Source organism: Triticum aestivum, chromosome 7B (genome assembly GCF_018294505.1).
Source record: "Triticum aestivum cultivar Chinese Spring chromosome 7B, IWGSC CS RefSeq v2.1, whole genome shotgun sequence".
NCBI lineage: Eukaryota > Viridiplantae > Streptophyta > Magnoliopsida > Poales > Poaceae > Triticum > Triticum aestivum.
Genome location: NC_057813.1, coordinates 33,832,788 through 33,860,021, shown reverse-complemented (window position 1 = coordinate 33,860,021; position 27,234 = coordinate 33,832,788). Strand labels below are relative to the sequence as shown.

Sequence of the window (27,234 nt, the reverse complement as noted above, 5' to 3'; positions counted from 1 at the left end):
TACCGTTCTCGCGTCTCGCTCGCCCCGACCTCGCAGTCCCACTCAGATGGCTTCAATCCCCTTTTCTGTTCCTTGGGCAGCTGCTTGCACACCAAGGGGGACCTCATGAGCATCGCGTCTCATGATCTCTCACCGGACCTCGGGCCGCTCACCTCCTAGCCTTGACCACGACATCGCGATCTGGCACACTAGCGACGGCTGAAGGCTGCCTGGGGACTGGTCCCGTCAGTGTAGAGTGTCATGCTGTCTAAGGGAAAGAAAAGGGGGAGTCGTGACGAACTGGGATCCACGACTTCATCATAGAATCAAGAAAGCAACGCTGGTATTAAACACACATCGATCCTTACAAACCCCACGGGGGCTGGTTTTCATTCCGTGCAGGGAAAGAAAAAGAAGGAAGGCTACTACCGGGCCATCAAGCGTCACCAACGACGCCGCACGGCAGCCGCTGCTGCGCTCCAACCATGGTGGGAGCTTGGCGGCACGTAGCTGTCGTCGCTAGACTCCGGAGACTCACTGGGCTCAGGGGAGTTGCTGGATTCCCAGGAGTCATCACTGCTGCTGGAAGAGGCGCCGAAGGGGATGGAAGCAGGTCCAGCGCCTACGGCTGCGTCCTGCGGGCTGTTTCCTCCGAGGCAGCACTCCAGCCGTCGGCCCTTCTCGTTGAAGACCTTGAAGAACAAGGTGGATGCGCCATCATATTCAAAGTGGATTGCGAGGGCTCCCTCGGCGCGACAGGCTCGGGCGACCTCACCCCATCCGCGGGTCATGAAGACGTCTCCAGGGGCACCACCTCGACCTCAGCTCCGATGGGCAGGCTGTAGCACCCGGCATGCTGCAGCCACAGCTCAAGCGGTCCCTCGGAGGCAGCTCATTGGTGAAAAACCTCGGGAGCCGGATCCATGAGTTTGGCGTCATCGCTGCCCACACCACGAACTCGCGTGAGCTGCCCTCAGCGTGAGTCCGTGGTACGGTCGGTAAGGCAACGGCAGCCCTTCCTTCATCACTAGGGATCACTCGATGGTGCACGCCCTCATCCCGGGCACGGGCATACAGGGGAAGGGGGAAGCCAGGCGAAGGCCTCGATTGCCAAGGCCTGGTCACCTCTCGTCCCATGCTGGCGTCGTGAGGAGGGCGGAGCCGCTTCTTCAGAGGGAGATGATCATGCCCCTCCCTAGGGGCCTTACCCTTTTCGGTCGCCGAGAACCTCCTATTGGCGCCATGGGAGCAAGGTGGAGAAGGAGAAGAAACGGGTGACAAGAAGACGAAGGAGAGATGAGCGAGGGGTCTCTGCCCCCCCCCCACATTTATAGCCAAGGAAGGCCAATTGCTGGCCTCCATGACCTCACTCCATGATGATCTTCTGCATGCCGCATCGTCCCGTCAAGTCGAGCAGTTGCCGAGGCAGCATGGGGAAGTGGAGACGCCCGCGTATCATCAATCGCCATGCGTCATCAAGGTCGCAGGCGGTTAGGGCCCGTGTCCCTCCACACTTTCCCTTTGGCTTCGCCTGGAAACCAAGTCCGAGTGCGCCTTGGGCTCGGGGGCTACTGTCGGCGTTCTGGATATGGGGGTATCCAGACTTGCCTGCCTGCGACCCACCACGTGGCTCCATCAATGGTCTGGTTCCCACTCCCGAGGGGCGGAGAGTTCTATGCAAGATGCACCTCACGAGGCTCAGCTGACGTGATCCATGACAACAAAGGCCAGGCGGGCGCCAGCGGGCGCAGAGCGCCAGCTTTCTCTTTGGTGCAAGGGAGGAAAGCCATAGGCGTGGAGTCCCGAGGAATCCGCCAACGGTTTCCATTCTGGTGCAACAAGACCAAGACCGCTAGGACGGCAAGATGGAGGTCATCACCGAGCCCACTGCAGCGTACGACTAGAGGCTTTTCGCAGGCGAAGACCACTTTAGTCAAAATAGGATGTACTACTTCTCCCCTTTCAAATCTGGCCGTTATGGGATCCCTTCCCGCCAACATTTGGGAAGAGGACCAAGGCCACTATAAATAGGACTTAGCCACCACCATAGAGGGGCATCTAGTTCACATCGGGGGGAAGAGATCCACTCTCACCCGACCACCTCACCAGATCTCTTGGGCTCAAGAACACCTCACCTCCTGAGGCCAGTTCATCCACTGTACTAGTTCATGCCCAGCCCTTCGAGGCAACCCACCAAAACACTGGAGTAGGGTATTACACCGCAAGGTGGCCCGAACTAGGATAAACTTCTGTATCTCTTTGTCTCTTTGAGCCCGACGCGTTAGGCTTAGGAGGATTGTGAGTAGGCAGGCTGGGTAGGTTGAGATCTCCGCACGCACCCTAGAGTTCGAACCTTTCAAGGGTTTGCGGAACCCGTAATCCGACACATGCACACTTGAATGCGCTGGGATGACCGAACAAGTTACATGTTCAGTCAGTCATTCCCCGCAAGCCTATGTCTATGTGTTCCAGCGTTTTCCTTCTAAATTCCAATTGTTATGCGCATTCGCATGATTTGGGGATACGTACCTCGGTTTGGGTTTAAAGTGGCAATCTTTGAGCAATTGTATATCAACTATCTAGGATCTCAAGTTCACATGGATCGCACTATGATCAAGTGCATTCTGATGCTATGATGATTGTGACAGAAGATGTTAGCTGCAGAAGCAATCGCTATGTAAGTGTGACGTCTCTTTTGATCTTGCTTTCTTTATTTTTCAAATCATTAATATTTCCATTGCTTTTCTTCTTGCATTGTTCTAATCTCCAGAAATTTTCTGTTGATAAAAATTGCTAGTATATGCAGCTGTGAAATAGGAAAAATGTCATTTGATCAATGGAATAGATTATGCTTGAACTCTGTTCCAGATAGGTCTCAGCTGTGATAATGAAAATGTACTGAGCAAAACAGGAAATATGTTGTTTTTTAATGGCATAGATTATGCCTTAACTCTGCTCGTGACAGGTATCAGCTCCAATATTAAAAATCAGTGCACGACACAATTTTTCTCATCTGGAACTGCGCTTAGAAGGTGTTTGGTCTGAAAGCTATGCTCCTGAATACAATGTGATATAAAAGGTTCATGAAATCATCAGGTATGGAAATGCTTGACCGTTTCTGTAAATTACATAGTACAATATTATCAGTTTGTTTTTTTTTGCATTATTTCCCAGTTCTCTTGTAGTACTATTCAACAACCTATCTTCCTACCTACTAGATAAAAGAGGTTTTTGTTTACTTAACATGGTTGCCTGATTAACAAAGTCATGGTTTCTGTCAGTTATTTTTTCAACTACCAAAGGAACAACTCATCTTCCTACCTACCAGATATACTACTGCTTGATTGCTTAGATCCCCTGCTTAAGAAGCTCCACCGTTCTTCTATATGATCCTAAAACAATTGTGTTCTAATTTTGTGGAAAGAACCGCCGGTGCTGATGTTATGAGGGCTGATGTTCATTTCTAGAGGCAAATAATCTCAGATTTCTATGTGAGCTATAATCCCATCTAGATAACCCCCCTCGATATAGCTCCCATCATTTGCACAACACAATCTAGCATAAGACGGTTCTGATTTGGATTATGGGTGTTTCTCCAAAAACTAGGATTATAATGAGAACAAACAAATAATGTTATAAACTTACATTCGAGGGAAAGAGAACCATAAGTATAGGCGACTGCATAGTAGAAGGCGTGTAATCATGTTGTTCATATGCACTATAGTCTCTTTATAGAAGCTGACAAAAACAGAGACATCCTAAATTTGGTTTTCTATTCTTTCTCATCATTTAAGAACAGAAACATTAACTCTTGAATTATCATTAAGGGAATATGCCTTATTAGCATACTCTTATGGTGGTTATTATTGCTCAACATTGTAAGGAAAAAGAAGAATATCACGTTTTTGTCTTAGAAAAGGGTTGTGGCAAACTTTTTATAGGCGCGCCCTGTTATAAGAAATGGAAGCATAGACAATTAGATCAGCTGCATATTTCCTTTGTTATATATGAAATCTAGAAGTGTAGGTTTGTGAACTGAAAAAAATGGTAGTTCCATACAGGATTTTGACCTTCATAGGAAATCTGCAAGGGGAACAACAACAAAGGAAACTGGTGTAAGATTTAGTATCAAGACTCAAAGATGAGCTACCATCAAGATTATGTCTCGACAATCAAGTATAGTGTCAGCACTTATGGGGTAAGCAGATATGAATGTTTCTAGAATAACTATTGGTTTGATCTAAAAACTTATAGTTATGCACCCACATTATATATGTAAAGTTGGTACTATATATAAATTTGAGGAGTAGTATAAACAAAGCTGTATGTGAACATGCAAAAAAATCTCAAAAGAAAATAAGGTATCATATTAGTTTCATAATCACAGTTATGCAAGAGAATACAGAATAAAGTGGACTATTGCTTGAATCTCAAAATAATGCATGATCGGTATTAAAGTTAATTAGCAATACAGTGTCACTTAGATACTTCAGATAATATTCTTCCAAACCTGATGAAAGTTCTTTTACGATTGAGATCTTTGTTAAAAGGAAATACAAAATCAGTATTTTTGCAAGATAACTGGTGTTGGCTGTTATGCATGATGTTTTTACTGAACTCATAGAAGTAGCTTGTGTATCCCATCCAGCGTTCAACCTAATGGACATCGAGGGGACCACTTTGAGTAGGCAATTGTTCGTGTGGAGGAAAATGCATGGTACTAAAGCTAACCTTCCTCTGGTCCAGATGAAATCAAGGCATCTGGGTCTTCTATCTTCAAACATCAATTTGTTAGTTTTTCCTGGCTTCAGTGCATCCCCTCATATTATTGTGTTTAAACTACATTACAGTGTATCGATTAAGTAAAATTTATCTAAAGTATATGTAGCACAACCTTTAGGATTTTGCACATGGGCCACACCAATTTTGAGTAGTCGTATTTCCACATATCTGCTCACCAAATAGCCGCATGATTATTATGAACATGGTAAACTCTGAAGCTATTTTCTTTCTTAGTCCTAAAAGAAACTAAACTATTTGTGTGGGGAGAGAGAAGCGTACTTTCAATACAAACTGCAATTGCTTGGGCAAGAGAAATCAACTCAACACTGCAATTTTCCATATGAAGTAGTAAGAGGAGGCATACCACTGTAAACCGATGTAGGCTGAAGGCTAGCTGCATCATTGGGGTGTGGTCAAACCTGGCAAGCTGCAACCATGTGGAGCATCCACATTACTGCCACCACATGCTTGCTAAAATGGTTAATCTGACTATCCTGTACATCAGCCACATCTTCGGTGAGCATGCTCGATGGCAAGCTCAGGCAACTGTTGTTGTATTGAGTATCCAGATGATAACCGTCATGAAAATCACTACATGGATCCATGTGCTCATCATATCTGGTAGTAGATGATGCATTATTTAAGCTTGATAGAGTATGACTATATCCCACGTGGTCTTGTTTGCATCAAAAGTGTGGCCCACTTTGGAGAAGAATACACCAACCATTTTGTTAGTGGGCATCTCAGCAGTTCTATTTGGGCCTCATTCCCCTAATATGCTAGTAATTGTCTCCTTTCCCATATTTCTCTTAGTCTCACTCCCATACACTTCATGATCTGAGAGAGGGAATGTTAGTAGCCATGGTGGCAGTGTCCCCTCCAGCCATTCTTGCAACTTGAGAGGATGAAGGCTCTAATGATGTGGCGTAGAAGGCATCGGTGCTAATGAGTTTGCCACAATCCTAGTCACAACGACAATGCGGTAGAGCATATAGTGGACGTCAGAGCAAGAAAGTAGAGGGAGATGGCTCATCAGATGAATCCACAACACGCGGACGACCAATGTAGTAGAGAAGAGCATGAGGGGGAATCACTAGCCTTAGGGGACGATCCAAGTGAGGTAGTCTCATGTAATGAATGAGGCGGGGAAGTCGCAGGTGATGATGAGCTTGATAAAGAAGCCACTGGAGGTAGAAGAAACCTCAATCCCTATGAAGTAGCGAAGAGGACCAAGATCAAACATAAGAAACCCATTATGATGAGCCTCACAAAGGCAATGTACTTAGAATCATCGCCAGTGATGATTTGACCACGAGTTGAAAGGTGTACAAGAAGTGTAGGATCATGAGCACTCGCCGAAAACTAGGCGCAATCACCACTGAGACGAAATGCTCAAACTAGGCCCGAGGGGTTTGCTTAAGGCTACAAAAGACCGATAAAGACGACAAACCATGCCATTAGGAAGAGAATACTAAGGTGGTGGCTGATACGTCTCCAACGTATCTATAATTTTTTATTGTTCCATGCTATTATATTACCTGTTTTGGATGTTTAATGGGCTTTATTATACACTTTTATATTATTTTTGGGACTAGCCTATTAACCGGAGGCCCAGTCCAAATTGTTGTTTTTTGCCTATTTTAGTGTTTCGCGGAAAAGGAATATCAAACGGAGTCCAAACAGAATGAAACTTTCGGGAGAGTTATTTTTGGAACAAACGCAATCCAGGAGACTTGGAGTGGACGTCAAGAAAGAAACAAGGCGGCCACGAGGCAGGAGGGCGCGCCCAAGGGGGGTAGGCGCGCCCCCACCCTCGTGGCTCCCCTGACCGACTTCCTTCGCCTATATATACTCATATACCCTGAAAACATCCAGGAGCACCACGAAACCCTATTTCCACCGCCGCAACCTTCTGTACCCGTGAGATCCCATCTTGGGGCCTTTTCCGGTGCTCCGCCGGAGGGGGAATCGATCATGGAGGGCTTCTACATCAACACCATAGCCTCTCCGATGAAGTGTGAGTAGTTTACCATAGACCTTCGAGTCCATAGTTATTAGCTAGATGGCTTCTTATCTCTCTTTGGATCTCAATACAAAGTTATCCTTGATCTTCTTGGAGATCTATTCGATGTAATTCTTTTTGCAGTGTGTTTGTCGAGATCCGATGAATTGTGGGTTTATGATCAAGATTATCTATGAACAATATTCGAATCTCCTCTGAATTCTACTATGTATGATTTGTTATCTTTGCAAGTCTCTTCGAATTATCAGTTTAGTTTGGCCTACTAGATTGATATTTCTTAAAATGGGAGAAATGCTTAGCTTTGGGTTCAATCTTGCGGTGTCCTTTCCTAGTGACAGCAGGGGCAGCAAGGCACATATTGTATTGTTGCCATCGAGGATAAAAAGATGGGGTTTATATCATATTGCTTGAGTTTATCCCTCTACATCATGTCATCTTGCCTAATGCGTTACTCTATTCTTATGAACTTAATACTCTAGATGCATGCTGGATAGCGGTCGATGTGTGGAGTCATAGTAGTAGATGCAGAATCGTTTCGATCTACTTGTCGCGGACGTGATGCCTATATACATGATCATGCCTAGATATTCTCATAATTATGCACTTTTGTATCAATTGCTCGACAGTAATTTGTTCACCCATCGTAATACTTATGCTATCTTGAGAGAAGCCACTAGTGAAACATATGGCCCCCGGGTCTATTTTCCATCATATAAGTTTCTGATCTATCTTATTTTGCAATCTTTACTTTCCAATCTATATCATAAAAATACCAAAAATATTTATCTTATTATCTCTATCAGATCTCACTTTTGCATGTGGTCGTGAAGGGATTGACAACCCCTTTATCGCGTTGGTTGCAAGGTTCTTATTTGTTTGTGTAGGTACGAGGGATTTGCGTGTAGACTCCTACTGGATCGATATCTTGGTTCTCAAAAACTGAGGGAAATACTTACGCTACATTGCTGCATCACCCTTTCCTCTTCAAGGGAAAACCAACACATGCTCAAGAGGTAGCAGTGGCTATATGTAGACCTCATGCAACAGGGACGAAGAGAAATGATATCCTACATGCCTATGCGCGCAAGAGCACTAATCTCCTTTACAATCACATGCTGCTATTCATGATGAACAAATGTGTCATAATAAGAAGTCCCGAGAAAAGCGACGCCGGAATAACCATAGCAGTCAATAGGCAGAAGCAAGCGAGCTCAGAAGCCATAAGTAGGCCGAATTGGACACGGTGCGTTGCCAACAGGAAAGGCCATAGTAGTGGAGGGAGATGGCTCATTAGAAGGATCCACAACACGCGGACCACAAGTGTAGTGAAGAAGATGATAAGGGGGAATCATCGAGGAAACCTCATGGATGAGCGAGGTGAGGTAGCCACAGGTAATGAAGGAGGTGGGGAAGCATGTGGCGACGTGTGGGGTATATCATAGTATTACGGGAAGATACGCTAGGATAGGTGGGCGAGGGCAATAAATGAGTGATAAGTGTATCAGGAAATTAAGGGAAGAAATATCCTGAATGGGGGAAGCCGAAGGAGAGGATGGATGTGGATAGAATCAAATGTCACATCTCAAGAAATGCGCATTCGACGACCAACAAGATCCCAAAACCGATAGCCCTTGTGCTCCTCACTGTAACCTAACAAGAAACATTCAATAGATGCACACCTTTAGAGATTGAAACTGGAGAACTTAAGGGTGTAATATGATCAATTGAAGATATATTGGATTTATATGTGTAATATGATCAGCATGATTGTGAAAATTGGAGGACTATTACATCGTCTTGGATTGACTTAGTAGGAAGAAAACAAAGATATAGGAGTAAAATAAATGTTGTTTGTGTTAGGTAATGATATATTGATACGTCTCCAACGTATCTATAATTTTTGATTGTTCCATGCTATTATATTACCTGTTTTGGATGTTTATGGGCTTTACTTTACACTTTTATATCATTTTTGGGACTAACCTACTAACCGGAGGCCCAGCCCGTATTGCTGTTTTTTTTGCCTATTTCAGTGTTTTGAAGAAAAAGGAATATCAAACAGAGTCCAAACGGAATGAAACCTTCGAGAGCATAATTTTTGGAACGAACGTGATCCAGAGGACTTGGAGTGCAAGTCAAAAAGCTTCCGAGGCGTCCACGAGGGTGGAGGGCGCGCCCCTATCTCGAGGGCCCCTCGGGCGTCCACCGACGTACTTCTTCCTCCTATATATACCCACGTACCCCAAAAACATCAGGGGCGACCATGAAAAGCTATTTCCACCACCGTAACCTTCTGTATCCGCGAGATCCCATCTTCGAGCCTTCGTCGGCGCTCCGCTGGAGGGGGAATCGACCATGGAGGGCTTCTACATCAACACCATAGCCTCTCCAATGAGTTGTGAGTAGTTTACCACAGATCTTCGGGTCCATAGTTATTAGCTAGATGGCTTCTTCTCTCTCTTTGAATCTCAATACCATGTTCTCCTTGATCTTCTTGGAGATCTATTCGATGTAACTCTTTTTGTGGTGTGTTTGTCGAGATCTGATGAATTGTGGGTTTATGATCAAGTTTATCTATGAGAAATATTTGAATCTCCTTTGAATTCTTTTATGTATGATTAAGTTATCTTTGCAAGTCTCTTTGAATTATCAGTTTGGTTTGGCCTACTAGATTGATCTTTCTTGCAATGGGAGAAGTGCTTAGCTTTGGGTTCAATCTTGCAGTGTCCTTTCCCAGTGACAGCAGGGGCGCAAGGCACGTATTGTATTGTTGCCATCGAGGATAAAAAGATGGGGTTTATATCATATTGCATGAGTTTATCCCTCTACATCATGTCATCTTTCTTAATGCGTAACTCTCTTCTTATGAACTTAATACTCTAGATGCATGCTGGATAGCGGTCGATGTGTGGAGTAATAGTAGTAGATGCAGGCAAGAGTCGGTCTACTTGTCACGGACGTGATGCCTATATACATGATCATGCCTAGATAATCTCATAATTATTCGCTTTTCTATCAATTGCTCAACAGTAATTTGTTCACCCACCGTAATACTTATGCTATCTCGTGAGAAGCCACTAGTGAAACCTATGGGCCCCGGGTCTATCTTTTATCATATAAGCTTTCAATATACTTTTATTGGCATCTTTTATTTTCCAATCTATATTATAAAATATATTTATATTATCATACTATCTCTATCAGATCTCACTTTCGCAAGTGGACGTGAAGGGATTGACAACCCCTTTATTGCGTTGGTTGTGAGTTCTTTGTTTGTTTGTGTAGGTGCGTGGGACTTTTGAGGAGCCTCCTACTGGATTGATACCTTGGTTCTAGAAAACTAAGGGAAATACTTACGCTACTATTGCTGCATCACCCTTTCCTCTTCAAGGAAAACTAACGCAAGCTCACGACGTAGCATATATCTGCTTGGATTCGAGGTCGGAGTTAAACTTGAGATTGGGCACTTGGATTTGTGATATTTTGTCATGAGCTTGAAACTAGAGAACTTTACGTTGATCATGATCAACATGAGATGTATTGGACTTATATAAGTAGTAGTATAATTAGCATCAATGTGGTATTGGTGGACTATTGGATTATTTTGGATATTACTAGTTGTATTCTAGGTTGTAGATAACTTGACCACATGGATTTGTGATATTTTGACCTAAGCTTAGTAGCTTGGATGTGCCCCATATGGATATGATCATGAAGATGATACAAACGGATCGTAGTTGGTAGACTTTGATGATTTTTCTAGCCCTCTCCAAGAATGTTGGAAGTACAAGATCATCCTGGGAGGATGATTTGGATTAATTAGAATAGGTGACAATTTTAGTGGTATGAGCCTTGTTGGAGCACCTGATTGTGCTTTCATTATGTGTTTGTGCTTCTTTAGATGTAGTACGAGGAGGAGGGTAGTACTTATGAAGTGATATTATATTGGTGGATAAATAGATCTTTAATAACCATGGAACAGTTTGGATTTACTTAGGTGATTGTGATCTTGAAAAATATCTGGTGAATAAATAACTTCTAATTTTTGCATTTATAGTCATCCAGTGGAAACTTGCTTTATACTGGACTTGGATAACCATGATAGTGGGCTTGGTTGGATCCTAGTTATGATTTGTAATACATGCACACCTTTAGAGATTGAAACTGGAGAACTTTAGGGTGTAGTATGATCAATCAGATATATATTGGATTTATATGTGTAATATGATCAGCATGATTGTGAACATTGATGGACTATTACATCATCCTGGATTGAATTTGTAGGAACAAACCAGAGATATTGGAGTAATAGAAATGTTGTTTGTGTTAGGTTCAGTGATATATATGCTTGGATTCTAAGTCGGAGTTAAACTTGAGATTGGGCACTTGGATTTGTGATATATACACATGAGCTTGAAACAAGAGAACTTTAGCGTGTAGCATGATAAACCTGGGATATATTGGATTTATATAGGTATAGTAGGATTAGCATGAATGTGGTTTTGGTGGACTATTGGATCATCTTGGATATTACTAGTTGGATTATAGGTTAGAGATAACTTGAGCACTTGAATTTGTGATAATTTTACCTAAGCTTAGTAGCTTGTATGTGCCCCATATGGACACGAGCATGAAGATGATTGAAATAGGATGATTTTGTCAGCCCTAACCAAGAATGTTGCAAGTACAAGATCATCATGGGAGTATGGTTTCGATTAATTAGAATAGATGACAACTTCAGTGGTATTAGCCTTGCTGGAGAAGTTGATCTTCTTTTATTATGTGTTTGTGCTCCTTTAGATGCAATACTGGTAGTACTTATGAAGTGATATTATATTGGTGAATAACTAGATCTTTAATAACCTTGGAACAGTTTGGATTTACTAAGATGATTTATGATCTTGAAAAAAAATCTGGCGGATAAATAACTTCTAATTTTTGGATCTATAGTAATCCAGTGGAGGCTGAGGTAGTTGTAGAGGAGCGCTGAGAAAGCACATGAGAAGCTTTACTCAATCATCTGAAGATCGACATTGCTGCAACGGCTTGGCGCAAAGCCCGATGTGGCTATAAGGGTTTTCACCCCCTCCCACACCTCCCGTGCATTGTCCAATTCCCGCCAATTCGGCTTGGTGTCCTTCCCTGTTTGCAGGTTCCGTGCCACTAACTTGATCCGGCATCACACGTTCTCCCGCCGTGCGTCCTTGGCCTTGGTGGTAGGTAACGTCGTGCTCTCGGCTGTGTCTCGTGGGTTAGTCATTGCGGTGCCGACTGCCTGTGTGGCTATGGCGGCGCTCAGCAGGGGAACATGAAATGTGGGGTTGAGTCATCGCACATAGCAACCGGAAGCCGGGCAAAGGATGCCTGGTTCAACTGGCAAGGAGCAGATTGCACATGATGTATGGCGGAAGGGATGAAAACGTTGTTGGGAGCGGACCTTCATTGTCGTCATTCATTGCACTTGGAGCCAGGCGTCACGGGGGTGGCGATTTGGGGAAAGCAGGAAGATGATTGAAACTGGAGAACTTTAGGGTGTGGTAAGATCAATCGGAGATATATTGGATTTATATGAGTGTAATATGATCAACATGATTGTGAAAATTGATGGACTATTACATCATCTTGGAATGAATTAGATTGTTGGATTGTAGTTATGATTATTACATTCACACCTTTAGGGATTGAAACTGGAGAACGTTATGGTGTAGTATGATCAATCGAAAATATTGGATTTGTGTGAGTGTTATATGATCAACATGATTGTGAAAATTGATGGACTATTACACCATCTTGGAATGAATTAATAGGAAGAAAACAAAGATATTGGAGTAATAGAAATGTGGTTTGTGCTAGGTTCATTGATATATCTGCTTGATTCTAGGTCATAGTTAAACTTGAGATTGGGCACTTGGATTTGTGTTATTTTGACATGAGCTTGAAACTAGAGAAGTTTAGGGTGTAGCATGATCAACCTGAGATGTATTGGATTTATATAAGTATAGTATGATTACCTTCAATGCAGTATTGGTAGACTATTGGATTATTTTGGATATTACTAGTTGGATTCTAGGTTGGAGATAACCTAAGCACATGGATTTATGATATTTTGACCTAAACTTAGTAGCTCGTATGTGGCCCGTATGGATATGAGCATGGAGATGATACAAACGGATCGTAGTTGATAGACTTTGATGATTTTGCTAGCCTCCCCAAGAATGTTACGTACAAGATCAGCATGGGAGGATGATTTGGATAACCTTGGAACAATTTGGATTTACTTAGGTGATTGTGATCTTAAAAACATCTGGTGGTTAAATAACTTCTAGCTTTTGGATTTATAGTCATCCAGTGGAAACTTGTTTTATACTAGACTTATATAACCTTGATAGTGGGCTTGGTTGAGTCATAGTTATGCTTGTACTAGATGCACAATGTTAGAGATTGAAATTGGAGAACTTTAGGGTGTAGTATGATCAATCGAAGATATATTGGATTTATATGTGTAATATGATTACCTTGATTGTGAAAATTGATGGAAAATTACATCATCTTGGATTGAATTAGTAGGAACAAAACAAAGATATTGGAGTAATAGAAAAGTTGTTTGTGTTAGTTTCTGTGATATATCTGCTTGGATTCTTGGTCAAAATTAAACTTGAGATTGGGCACTTGGATTTGTGATATTCTCACATGATCTTGAAACCGGAGAACTTTAGGGTGTAGCATGATCAACTTGGGATATATTGGATTTATATAGGTATAGCCTAGCATGAATGTGGTATTGGTGGACTCTTGGATCATCTTGGATATTACTAGTTGGATTATAGGTTGGAGATAACTTGAGCACTTGGATTTGTGATAATTTTACCTAAGCTTAGTAGCTTGTATGTGCCCCCATATGGACATGAGCATGAAGATGATACAAACGAACATAGTTGGTAGACTTTGATGATTTTGCTAGCCCCTCACCAAGATTGTTATGAGTACAAGATCATCATGAGAGGATAGTTTTGATTAATTAGAATGGATGACAACTTCAGTGGCATGAGCCTTGTGGAGCAGCTGATCTTGCTATTATTATGTGTTTGTGCTCCTTTAGATGCAATAGTAGAAGGGTAGTACTTATGAAGTGATATTATATTGGTGAATAAAGAGATGTTTAATAACCTTGGAACAGTTCGGATTTACTTAGATGATTGTGATCTTGAAAAAAAATCTGGTGGATAAATAACTTCTAATTTTTGGATCTGTAGTAATCCAGTGGAGGTCGATGTAGTTTTAGAGGAGTGATGATAAAGCACATGAGAAGCTTTACTTGATAGCCTGAAGATCGAGACTGCCGCAACGGCTTGGCGCAAAGCCCGATGTGGCTATAAGGGTTTTCACCCCCTCCCACACCTCCCGTGCATTGTTCAATTCCCGCCAATTCGGCTTGGTGTCCTTCCCCATTTGCGGCTTCTGTGCCACTAACTTGATCCGACATTACGCGTTCTCCCGTCTTGCGTCCTTGGACTTGGCGGTAGGTAACATCGTGCTCTCGACTGTCTCTCGTGGGTTAGTCATTGCGATGCCGACTGCCTATGTGGCTATGGCGGCGCCCAACAGGGGAACACAAAATGTAGCATTGAGTCATCGCACATAGCAACCCGAAGCCAGGCAAAGGATGCCCGGTTCGACTGGCAGGGAGCAGATTACACATGAGGTATGGCGGAAGGGATGAAAACGTTGTTGGAAGCGGACCGTCCTTGCTGTCATTCATTGCACTTGGAGCCAAGCGTCAAGGGGGTGGCGATTGGAGAAAGCAGGAAGATGATTGAAACTAGAGAACTTTAGGGTGTAGTATGATCAATGGGAGATATACTGGATTTATATGAGTGTAATATGATCAACATGATTGTGAAAATTGATGGACTATTACATCATCTTGGAATGAATTAGATGGTTGGATCGGAGTTACGATTTGTACTAGATTCACCCATTTAGGGATTGAAACGGGAGAACATTAGGGTGTAGTATGAACAATCGAAGATATATTCGATTTATGTGAGTGTACTATGATCAACATTATTGGGAAAATTGATGGACTATTACATCATCTTGGGATGAATTCATAGGAAGAAAACAACGATATTGGAGTAATAGAAATGTTGTTTGTGCTAGTTCATTGATATATCTGCTTGGATTCTAGGTCATAGTTAAACTTGAGATTGGGCACTTGGATTTGTGTCATTTTGACATGAGCCTTAAACTAGAGAAGTTTAGGGTGTAGCATGATCAACCTGAGATGTATTGGATTTATATAAGTATAGTATGATTAGCTTCAATGCAGTATTGGTGGACTATTGGATTATTTTGGATATTACTAGTTGGATTCTAGGTTGGAGATAACTTGAGCACATGGATTTGTGATATTTTGACCTAAACTTAGTATTTGTATGTGCCCCATATGGATATGAGCATGGAGATGATACAAATGGATCGTAGTTGGTAGACTTTGATGATTGCTAGCCTCCCCAAGAATGTTACGAGTACAATATCATCATGGGAGGATGATTTGGATTAAATAGAGTAGATGACAATTTCAATGGTATGAGCCTTGTTGGAGCACCTGATCTTGCTTTTACTATGTGTTTGAGCTTCTTTAGGAGGAGGGTAGTACTTATGAAGTGATATTATATTGGTGGATAAATAGATCTTTAATAACCTTGGAATAGTTTGGATTTACTTACGTGATTGTGATCTTGAAAAAATCTGGTGAATAAATAACTTCTAATTTATGGATTTATAGTCATCCAGTGGAAGCTTGCTTTAGACTGGACTTAGATAACCATGATAATGGGCTTGGTTTGGATCATAGTTATGATTTGTACTAGATGCACAATGTTAGAGATTGAAATTGGAGAACTTTAGGGTGTAGTATGATCAATCGGAGATATATTGGATTTATATGTGTAATAGGATCAGCATGATTGTGAAAATTGATGGACTATTATATCATCTTGGATTGAATTAGTAGGAACAAAACAAAGATATTGGAGTAATATAAATGGTGTTTGTGTTAGGTTCAGTGATATATCTACTTGGATTCTAGGTCAGAGTTAAACTTGAGATTGGGCACTTGGATTTGTGTTATTTTGACATGAGCTTGAAACTAGAGAAGTTTAGGTTGTAGCATGATCAACCATAGATGTATTGCATTTATACAAGTATTTGGTAGCTTATTGGATGATTTTGGATATTACTAGTTGGTTTCTAGGTTGGAGATAACTTGAGCACATGGATTTGTGATATTTTGACCTAAGCTTATTAGCTTGTATGTGCCCCATATGGATATGAGCATGGAGATGATACAAACGAATCGTAGTTGGTAGACTTTGATGATTTTGCTAGCCTCCCCAAGAATGTTACGACTACAAGATCATTATGGGAGGATGATTTGGATTAATTAGAATAGATGATTTAGTGGTATGAGCCTTGTTGGAGCACCTGATCTTGCTTTTATTATGTGTTTGTGCTTCTTTAGATGCAGTAGTAGGAGGAGGGTAGTACTTATGAAGTGATATTATATTGGCGGATAAGTATATCTTTAATAACCTTTTGTTATTCAACTATTGAACTCCCCATACATTAGGTTTTCTCTATCCTTGGTCGATAATTCTCAACTGTTACCGAAGGTTTTCCCTATCCTTGGTCGGTAATTCTAAACTATTGCAGATACCGGCTTGGATAATTGCATTTTGGAACTAGTGTTGTAACCCGTCATCCCTACCCCAACTGAGACAGGCTTATTTACCTGACATACCATGGATTTCTTTCTGCCTCTATTTGATGCTCGGTGGTGTTCATGCGAAGGTCCGTACGGACCCTGCTCTAGACATATGTCTCCTTAATTTCTATGTGCAATTGTGCAATCCATGCTTTACACTTAAAATGAGATAATAAAATTTAGCTCATGTTGCCCGTCCATCATGCACCCAGAATATTTTACCTTCCTGCTTTTTATATTTTGGTTGGGCATGTTTTTTAGGACAGATCGGTGATAGTTATTTTTTTATGGTGGCCATGGCTATTCCCAGTGCCTGCTAAAGAACAAGGCCAGCAATAGGCATTTAGAATGCGTGCAAGCAAATTTATCTCTAGGTAACTTATTAGGATGCATCTGGTACATTTCAGCCATGGCAAAGGCATGGGTATAGCTGCATCTTGATGAGAGGATCGACTATTTGTGATGATTTATTATGGTAGACAATGGAATTAAAATTTGGTAAAAAAATGATGATATGATAGGTGATTTATGATGTACTATTTTAAATAACGATACTAAGCTTTTATTCCATAGATGAAATTTGGTTATTCTGCATTTTTTCCTTTGCAAAGATAGATATGATAAGAGATAAACATCGTGTACATGTTAACCTTTCGTGTGCCTATTAGCATGCCCTGCTGCCAAGTGGAAATAGTCTATATGATGCTCATAAACAGAGCTTCCCGGTGGGAAGTATGAGGCACACTCAGTGATACTTTGGTTTTATATCCATTTGTAATATGTTTTTTCTCTTCCAAGCATATAAATTTTAGCAAATTAGTGTGTGCAATCAAGTCTCCTAAGTGAACAGTCTTATTTCACCATATCATCAAGTTTCAGAGCATATAAGATTAGAGTGTGTCATGCTATGTGAAAATCTCTTTGGAGACCTAATTTCGTATTTTTCTATTTTGTTGGTTAGAAAACCAGTTTCCTGAGTTGTTCGTCTGAGTATTTGAATTGATCCGCAGAGTTCAGGGCTTCTGGATGGAAGAGTTTCCTACAACCTCAAAATCTTAGTACTCTCTACCTAGACTTCATAATAATGTCTGACCTTTTCTGAAGAATTATTTAGGTATGGGTTGTTCGTGCATTTGCAACGTTGGAGGTTTTAGTGCAAGATTGTAGGGTTGGAAAGTATAGCAAAACATCAGTTGGTGGAGGGACTTCGTGAAGCCATCAGAAGACTGTGTTTGCTTCCCTGATGATTTTGACTTCTGATGCATATTACTTGATGATTTGGTCTTTGTGGCAGCTTTCAGTTTGAACTGGCATTTAGTGGCTTCATCCTCTTTGGTGCAGCTTGGAGTTAATGTGCACATCTTGATCTTTTGACTTTCCTGAAGCATATTACTTGGTTAATTGGTTTATGGCGCCTGCTAACTTGCATGCGATTTCGATGGAATCTGATCTCATTTTTTGCTCCCAGTGAATATACAAAAGGCTATAAGTAAATGATGGAAGATCCTTTGGTCTCAAATGAGGGTCCTACTTTCGTACTCAAAGTTTGTATTGATAATCAAATTTTGGCCTTCAGCTTGCAAATTTATCACCTTACAGGAGAAGTAAAGGTTGCATGTACTCTGATTATCTCCATATATACTTGAATTGCTTTGGAGTCATGCTTGGATTTGTTAGACTACCATTCTAAATACTATTCTCGATGATTGCAGTTGGTTTGTTAATTTATGTATTTTCATGTTAAGTTCTTTAGGTTCATCTTATGGCATAGAATTAATTTTTTGCATACGCAGACTTTGAAATTTGGTGATAAAGAAAGATCACAACTAATTTGTCGGCTCTCTTATTTATTACCGTGTTGACACTTACAAGTAGTGGCCTCCTGACTTTGTAGTTGGATAATGTCGATGAGCCGATATGCCGAGAGAGGTTAGGAATTGTTGCTATGAACTAAAATAGTGCACAGTTGAAGGTTCTGAACTGGAAGCTTGAACAAACAGTTTGCCTTGAACGCTCTACCTTTCTCATGTCTCCAGTTAGTGTCATCTTCACTGAATATGATTCTCGTTTGGTGGTTGTGGGATTGAATTTTTAGAAGTGAATGTTCTTCTGATTGGTGTTTCTTCAGTGGGATCTGGATCATGGAATCTTCAACTGCATCTGCCTGGTTTGCTGGGGGAACTTCCTAGTTTTAATTTGATTGACAACTAGCAAAACAGTCCATCTAATTTGATGATTAATTCCAGCTGATTGTACACTTTCAACTCAAGTTACATTGTAACATATGAAAGCATCTGTTCACGCATCCTACGGTCCTCTGGCTGTTCAGTGGCTAATTTGATCAATGTTAACTGTGAAATGTGGGTTACGGAATCTTCAGTTAGATAGTTTGCTGGGGTACTTCATAGTTTTAATTTAATTAACAACAAGTAAAGCTTCTCTCGTTTGATATTTCCTGCCGATTGCTCCATACATCCTGAATTTTTAAGGCGCAAAGTATCCTGAATTCACCATGTAACCTTTAATAAGATGTTTCTATGCCTGGTGATGAATCTGAGCTCCATGTGCAAAAACAGAAAAATGCATCCTGGACCACCGAATTGGAGATGAATGGTATAGATTTAGGCGGAGGGATCTCACACCATTTAGGCAGAGGGATCTCACACCACTTAATGCACATTTCACAATAAACCTCCTGCTAACAATTACAGTAGATATGAAATAGGACTTTTGCAGTAGCCACCTCTAGTCTTTGTGAAATACAGAAATATTACAGATCGCACGGTGATACAAACTTCAAAAAATGCAACTGAAAACACTACCACCGGATCACCTCTTCTCAGCAACGATGTTCCACACATTATTAACTTATAGAAGAAAATATCCAAACCAACCACTTCAACAACAAATAACATGTCTCCAGCGAAATTATTCACTCAAAGAGAATGACCAAGATTGAATCGCTCATCTTTACAATGTCAAATCATGCTTCTTGATGATGTGGTCGGAGTTCTGCCGCCTATGTGCTCAGCCTCGGAGTCCTTTTTCCACGGTGCTTGGTCTTCAGCATCCCTGCCGGACCTGGCATAGCGGTGCTTCATCCTACTCATTGATGGCGGAGTATCTCGGCGGCGTGGGGCGCAGTGAAGATTCGGCGTCCGATGTGTGGCGATGGACTCACGCAGGAGGACGAAGCTGTCTGGTGTCGTGGTGACGTCGACGGCTGAGTGGCCAGACAAGGTAGAAGCCTCAATATTTGCTCTGAAGACGGACCTGTGGAAGATGGCGTCGACGACAGACGAGTGCGTCGAACCGGTTTGTACCCCAGACCCAGTATGTGGCTCGGCTGGGGCTTCCGGCTTTTGATGTTACGGCTAGGTGAGTGGTCTGGGTAGTGGCCCAGCTAGCACCCCTTCATTATTTTGATGTTAGGCTTAGATGAGTGGTCTGGGTAGTGGCCCAGGTAGCAAGCTTTCATCATTTGGATAGGAGTAGTGGCATGTGTTGCCAAGATGGCGGATTCAGGCATATTGTTGTAATAATTTGTAAGGTCCTCGAGAATAATCAATAAAGTGGCCGCATGCATCTTCCAGATGCAGAGGCCGGGGGTCATCCTCCTTTTCTAAAAAAAATGCTTCTTGATGATGTAACGCGAAAGTAAATTTGGACAGCAGGTATGTTCACTAGAAAAGCTATAATAGCTTTTTTAAGGAAAAGTAAGCTTTATAACTTAACAGTGCTCGGCCGAATCGCCTAAGACATAACTCGCCACTCGGGGCGGTACATCATTGTTCCACACGATACAATTATTAGGCGTACACTCAATGATCATGCTCAAGGCCAACCACACATCTTCTCGCCACGCAGCCTCACGAAGGCGCAGGGCGCTCGGGAGCGTGACGTGCACCACATGTTGGACGCCTTCCGCTGCTGCGCCGGGCAGGAGGTCGAAATCGGCCACGTCCTGTACCACGACATGTTCGACCTGCTCACGAACACGCTCTTCTCCCTCGATGGACAGGACAAGCTGAGGGACCTTCTGGAGGACATAGTGGGGCTCCTCGCCAAGCCCAACATGTCGGACTTGTACCCGTTGCTCCAGGTGCTGGACCTGGAGGGCCTTCGCCGTTGGACGGCCACACACATGAACCGCGTCTTCCATCTGCTGGACAAGATCATCGACGACCGGCTGGGCCGTGGCGAGGGTAAGCATCATCGGAACGTCTTGGATGCGCTGCTGGCGCTGGTGACTGCCGGCAAGCTGAGCCGCCGCGATTTGAAGCCCATGTTGTTAGGCATCTTGCGGCGGTGCGCACAGGACCAGGAGAGGATGATAACAGAGGCGGATACCTGCAGGCCGCGGTGGAGGAGTCGATGCGGCTGCACCCCATGGCGCGTGGCGCCGTTGTTGTTGCCACACCTGGTGGTGGAGGATGGCATGGAGATAGGCGGATACGCCGTGCCCAAGGCGCAACCATAATCTTCAACTCGTGGTCCATCATGCGCGACCCGGCGGCATGGGAGAGGCCCGAGGAGTTCATGCCGGAGCGTTTCCTAGGGAAGACGGAGCTCGGCATGTGGGGGAAGGAGGTCAAGTTTATCCCGCTGGGCACCGGCCGGAGGCTGTGCCCAGCATTGCCCATGGTGGAGCTCCTCTTGCCCTTCATGGTGACATCCATGCTGCATGCCTTCGAGTGGCGGCTGCCTCATGGCATGTCACCTGACCAAGTGGACGTGATTGAGAGGTACTTCCTCCGTCTTTGAAAGAGTGTACTTCCAACTTTGTTAAAAAATCAAAGTTTTTTATGTTTGATCATATTTATACAATAATAGACCAACATTTATGCCATCAAATTAGTAGCACTAGTCGTCAACCCGTGCATGCGCACGGGCTTATTGTTGATAGATTTATGTAAGTTGGACTTCTATTAATACTTGTTTGATGGTAACACTTGTTAGCAATTAAGATGGAAAATGCTAATTATATTATATTGTCGATTTATTGCAAGCAATAACATGCAACTACGTCTATTGGTTACTGTGTGGCAGAAAATATTTATGTGTAATTTTCATATATGTGTAGTTTACAAATTATGTTAGACTACTATTCTTTTCTCTTGTTATTTTTTAGACGGGTTGATTGATCCATACTCGCGCTATTAATAGTGGAAAAGGTAGTACATGATACTACATAAATAATATATCAATATTTCTTTGCATATTTATAAATATCTCCTGGAGCTCTAACTTATTTACATAAATAATATTAGGTAACATACTTTATGCTAAAAAAGATTAGTATATTTTCCATTACAAAAATGTACTACTCCTATTCCTTTCATTAATAGTTTGATTTATTCTAGACAATACTGTATCAAGATACTGTACGGAAAACCCCATATAGACTCCCTCGAAAATGAATGCACATTTGACTCGCTTTAGGAAAACATAGATACTTTGGAAACATTACCTTTCAGGAAATATAATAGTTTCCACCGTAATTCATCCGGTGGAAATTATATATTTCGTCAATTAAATCCCAATTCATGTATTCGTATTTACGTTATTTAGAGGTTAGTAACATTTTTATGACTTTCAGTTGGGTTGTTATCGGGCAACTTAATATTTCAGCATCATTAATATTTACATCTATACTGTTAAAAAGGCGTCCGAGCAGGATAGTATGAAAATGGTGCAGTACTAATTTATGGTACTTTGTTCTTGGTTAAAAACATATTATCTATCCACGAAACAATGAAATTTCATTCTAAATTCGTTGCAACTATTCGTCCGATACATAATCAAGAGAAGACTAAAAAGCAAATACAAATTTGATGATTGGGTAACCATTTATTAAGTCCAAATATCATGCTGAGAAATAACTTTGTCGATGAACTCGAGTACCTTAATTCCCACACTCATTACCTTTCGTACTGCGGAGACATGACGAAGGAGGGAATGACTCCTTGCCAGAAGGATCCTGAAAATTACACAAAGCATAGCTAATACTTCCAGGATAGGGCACGTCCTGCATACATGGGCATATGAGCCTACTTTTCAAAAAATGCATTTTAAACACGTTTTAAAATGTCAAAAAATCAAAAGAAAATTTCACGCATACATCTTCGCAATATGTGTGCACGGCGCAAAGTTTTGTGAGAAAAAACTCTTTTTGTTTTGCTCCGCAAAAAAGACAAATTCCGGTGTTTCTAAATAGCGTTCCACGACACTTTTTTTTGTCTTTTTTGCACAGGCCAAAGAAAAAGTTATTTTTTCGCGAAACTTTCTGGGTGTACATAGAATGTGAAGACGTATGTGTGAAACTTTTTTCATAATTTTGTGGCATTTATAAATAAGTTTTCGAAAGTGGGTTCATATGCCCATGGGTTCATCCATGCACTTCTCATACTTCCAGTGATAAAAACAGCCTATTATTGCAGACCCAGATGGCATGCCATGCATCCTTCCAACTTTAACAACGCACGCCCACATCTTACCAATTCTAGCAATTTGATATCAATTTTGGTCAGTGCAAACATATGAAAAGGAAAGGCCACTGAACATGAATTTATCAATGACAAAAGATGCAAAATCAGTAAGTTATTTGGTAATAGAGACTGGCATTAGTAGCAACAGAGTTAAACTGTGTCCCCTTTTCAGGCACCAAGTGTGCTGATGTGCGTCATTTTACTGCTGGGTGTACGCCGTGTGATGCTATATACCACCAGAGACACGTGACCGGGCACCAGCCTTTGTGCATATCTTCTCCCCCTTACTGTAGCACTGCACTGTCTAGCAGAGGGCGAGAGAGGACAGCTGGGAGGACTCCTCTATAGGTTCACGACCACTACAGCCATCCTATCTAGTTCATACCGCAATTGCTTCTCAATGCATTAATCAACTTGGAATTGATTGTATGAGCGAACCAAGATATGCAACCTGGTCGAAATTATAACCTCAGTAGGTTGAAAGTTTGGAGAGGAGGGTGATCAGTGAGAGGCTGCATTGGAACGTGAAATTGATTTAGATGGATTCAGTCCAGCTTTCAAATTTGAGGATGACATAGTTGTGGAGATAGGGAGATGTCATTTAAGAACAAAATCACATCTAAATTTTGTCACATGAAAACAAATAAAGTACATAATCATGATATAAAGTGCTTTCTAGCATTAGGCCCAACCTCTTCTTGCTGCAGCTACACTGCTACACCAAGACCCAATGTCACAATGTTAGACTACCTTTTCTCCCAAATGCTCAACGACATTGCTTCTGCGTGAGTTGGGGCAAGAAGAAAGGTCAGAGGCCGTCATCTGAATGAACATATACTTCAACAATGGTTATTAAAGAGAGCATGGATCTTATTTTTTTAAAGCATGGAGATGACACAGGAGATATATCATACATGGCGTGGCTTGCATCTTATCTTGTGCAGCCATTGGCGACGCTCGAACTCACCATCGCACAGGTCTGTCACCATTCCCCGGTCCTCTCTCTCCCTATTGTGGGTGAGATCGTCTTGTAGAGAGGCCTATTTCATCTTGTACGTACGGCTGAGTCGGTGTTGCAAATAAATCAGAAGAAGTAATGCAAACATATAATTTTGACTAAAAGTATCAAAAGACTCGTGCAATAAAACAAATCGTGATATAAATGTAGATGCAAATAAATATTTATCCTCAGGATAACTAAAACGTGATGGTTTACGTTGGAGCCCGGACACAATACATGTACATGCTTTCCTGACAACTCGTCTATGCAATAATCAAAGATAAAAATCTGAGTTCTTTCTGACTGTACACATGTGCAGGCTATCTTGACTGAACCAAGCACGTCCACTGTAAGGGGAATTAAATTGTGTCCTCTTGTGCGTGTATTCTGCGGAGAGATCCAAGGGATTAGCTTCGTCTACCTGTGTCCCCTTGTGGAATTGATTCAGCAGCCTGCGCTTCTGTACGTGCATGAATTCGGCCGTATATTTCTCGCAACACCAATCGTTTGAGAAGTAATCGAGCTAGCCTTGTACGTGTGTATCGCCGGAAAACACCTGGCTGCATCGTCGAGGTTGGGCCCGCTCCAAAATACGATTACGGATTTGGTACTGGCACTACAACATTGGTAATCGGCTTATGGAGGAGGACGTTGAGGGCACACATGGATGCATGTTTGGTTGTATACGCCTACGCAGCTACTCTGAGAGGAAAATCCATTGCCAATAGCAGACCTAACCTCAATTTTCTTTTATTCATGGAGGACCTGGATGAACGGCAGCCATGACTGTATACAGAACTGCAGACATAGTGTACGTACGTAATTAGTGTGGTAGAGAAAACCTGATCGAGATGCCAATTATTTTTGATACAATAAGATCTTTGGGCACACCTCACATAGATTTCATATGCAATAAGTGTGGTAGAAACAAACCTGATCAAATATGACGATTTTTTATGCCATCATGTCTTTTGGCACACCTGAATCATGCCCCAACCTGCTCGTTTCATCTTGACAGAGACGATGGACTTTTTCTGTGGGAGAAGCCATAGATGATGGACTCCATGGGAGAAGAAACCATGGAGTATATATAGAGATTGCTTCAGTTCGTTAATTTTTATGGGGAGAGGAAGAGGCCGTGGAGCTATAGATAAATTGAGTTATTTGTTTCTTTTTCAAAATAGACTATAGATAGATTGAGTTAGAGTTTCTCTTTCAAAATAGACGTAGAGTCATAGATAGATTGAGTTAGGAGTTTATTTGTTTCTTTTTCAAAATAGACTATAGATAGATTGAGTTAGAGTTTCTCTTTCAAAATAGACGTGGAGTCATAGATAGGTTGAGTTAGGAGTTTTTCTACTTCTATGTGGCCGTGAAAGGAGTACGGGCCTTTGGAGCTGTGTTTTTTTTGCCGAGAATATAAAAGTTAATCTACACCGTAATAACTCGGTCCCACCAAATGAACGGCCCGTAAATTCTAATTAACGTGGTAATTTTTTGGGAGTCTGTAATTAGTATAGGTATAGATATAGATAGATAGATAGATAGATAGATAGATAGATAGATATAGAGGTATAGATAGATAGATAGATAGATTAGATTCATGATAAAATATATTTTTGTCATATACCTATTTGGTTTCACAAGCATTGACATATATTTGCACAAGCTCGGTCAAACTTTGAGATATTTTGACCCTCCAACAAAGTTGGAAGTACACTCTTTCAGGGACGGAGGGAGTATACAAGCAAATGATATCCTTGTTATGGAAGGTTGTGCCCATGGTCGCCACCTAGTCCATCACCTGCTGCTTACTTTATTAGTACCCCCTCTATTCCAAATGTAAGATGTAGATAGAGAATGGTTTTTCTACCATGCGCGGGATCTCCCATGCATGCTAGTGTCCCACCGTACTACCTACCACGAGGCTATGACTTGTAGTTACTCCACCCTATGACCCTACCTGATTCTTCCCCGTCTCATATTTACTCATGCATTTTAAGTCAGAGTCTGAAATTTTAAAGCCATGTAGCTTTTGAATGAAAATTTTGATTTCTGTTTGGTTTGCATATTTGGGGTCCTGAAAAGGAGATCTTTTAAACAAGATCAATCATGGATATATTTGCATAATTTTTTTAAAAGAATTTTGTAAGTTGGTGAAACTATAGAATATAAAGCCCATCAAATTTACAAAACTATATACGATGTTCTTAATAGAACAAATTGACATGAAATGAGTTCCACGCACTATATCATAGAATTTTACACCATGTTTCATGGAATTTCACCATCTTTCTTAAGGTTTTATCATGTTCCAAAAATTATGAAAATATATATTGAAGAGTGATCTTGTTTAAAAGTCCTCGTCGCCAGGAACATAAATATGCAAACGAAAGTGAAATCGGGATTTCGGTTCATAAGATAAAATGATTTCAAACTTTGAAATCACATGAAAAAGCATGGGTGTAGTGTGCTGCATGGGAGAGGGTGGGTTCATTAATGGGTGAAATACAACTAGAAGAGGTGTGCATGCATCCAAATCTCCATCTAAATCCAACGGTTGAGCCATGCACGGGACCTCCCATGCATGGGAGAATTGCTTTTCTCGATGTTTCTTTGATACTTCCTCCTGTCCTTTTTAGTCCGCGTATTAGATTTGTATTAAGTCAAACTATACAAAGTTTGACCAAATATATATTAAAATATATCAGCATATACAATACCAAATATATATTCCATGAAACTACATTTCATAATTAATCTAAAAACACTGATTTGGCATTGTGAGTATTGATACTTTTTTCTATAAAGTTTGGTCAAAGTAAAGATAGTTTGACTTCGGACAAAACTTATATGCAGACTAAAAATGACCGTAGGGAGTGCAAAAGGGTATCAAAAACATCTTATATTTTTAGACAAGGGAAATACTATTTTCAGCGTGCATGCACGGCACTGTATTCCTAGTGATCGGCAAATAAGGCGATGAAGATGCATGTATGCATACTTGACGGCGTCGATTGACATGGACATCACCCACGAGGGAACCCATCCACCTTTGACCTAGGCAGCCGCCACCTCCAAAAACCTAAGGTTTTCTGCCTTCCACCGGCGCCGGCGCCGGTCCGTCCCGTCTCCGGTGGCCTTAGGGCCATGGAGACGGAGTGGATCTCAGCCCTTGCTGTTGGGAGGGCTTCAT

General features: G+C 41.7%; 1 pseudogene; it reads left to right on the top strand.

Annotated features, from left to right (window-relative positions):
* Nucleotides 1-832: 832 nt before the first annotated feature.
* On the top strand, nucleotides 833-21,314 carry LOC123157601 (ent-cassadiene C11-alpha-hydroxylase 1-like; annotated as a pseudogene).
* Nucleotides 21,315-27,234: the final 5,920 nt, after the last annotated feature.